At 43.0% G+C, this 826-nt stretch overlaps 1 long non-coding RNA gene and 1 pseudogene across 1 annotated transcript in view; one reads left to right on the forward strand and one right to left on the reverse strand.

Moving 5' to 3' along the window:
* The window catches only part of LOC107486827 (heat shock 70 kDa protein 4-like), a 5,854-nt pseudogene that overhangs the window by 3,122 nt on the left and 1,906 nt on the right, over nt 1-826 (reverse strand).
* Nucleotides 1-826, forward strand: part of LOC127746517 (uncharacterized) — a 2,599-nt gene that overhangs the window by 624 nt on the left and 1,149 nt on the right. The gene's annotated exons all lie outside the window — the stretch shown is intronic.

Raw genomic sequence — 826 nt, forward strand, 5'->3', positions numbered from 1 at the left:
TGGGTTGAACCATGTTGGTGGTGAGTATGATATTGATTGTGTACAATGATGATTTATTGGAATTGGTGTTGTTGAGAATTGGCATGAGTAAGAGTATATGATATGTCAATATATTTGAGTTTGAGCCACTTGGGTGAAGTGGGTTAGAATGATGAGATAGTGATTTTGTATACTGTGGTAAAATCTCAATGTGTGAGTTGAGGAGGCTTGATGTTGAAATTGATGTATTTTGATTGATTTCAAAGAAAAGGGATGAAAATGGCATGTTTTGATTGATTTGAAAAGAGTTGGAAATGACTTGTTTTGAAAATGGCACTTTGTGGTTTTTATGAAAAACATGGTTTTTGGGCATACTTTGGCGGGACATAACTTGGACTACGGATCTCTGTTTTGTACCAAATATTTTTAGAAATGAAATTGGATCCGGAATGTCCGTGCTGTTCGAAGAACGGGTGAAAAACGATTTAAAATGAGGAAGTTATGTCCGTTGAAAGATTGGGGTTCAAATTGGTAAATTCTGCAGCTTTTAACTTAGAAAATTTTTAGCAGAATGACCCCTTGCGCATGGGCGCACTTGGTGCGTGCGCGCCGTTCTTCCCGAAAATGCCATCCACGCGTGCGCGTGATGTGCGCGGGCGCGCCGATGGTGCTGCACCCAATGCCCAGCCATTTTCCAGAGAGTTATGCCAGAACTGTGCTAGTGTTGTGCCTGGGGCACGAGAACACTCACGCGTACGCGTGGTTGACGCGTACGCGTCGATTGGCAAATTTTTAATCCACGCGTTAGCGTGCATGACGCTTGCGCGTCGATGAGTTTTGAGGCCAT

Source organism: Arachis duranensis, chromosome 4, assembly GCF_000817695.3.
Source record: "Arachis duranensis cultivar V14167 chromosome 4, aradu.V14167.gnm2.J7QH, whole genome shotgun sequence".
In the NCBI taxonomy this organism is placed as follows: domain Eukaryota; kingdom Viridiplantae; phylum Streptophyta; class Magnoliopsida; order Fabales; family Fabaceae; genus Arachis; species Arachis duranensis.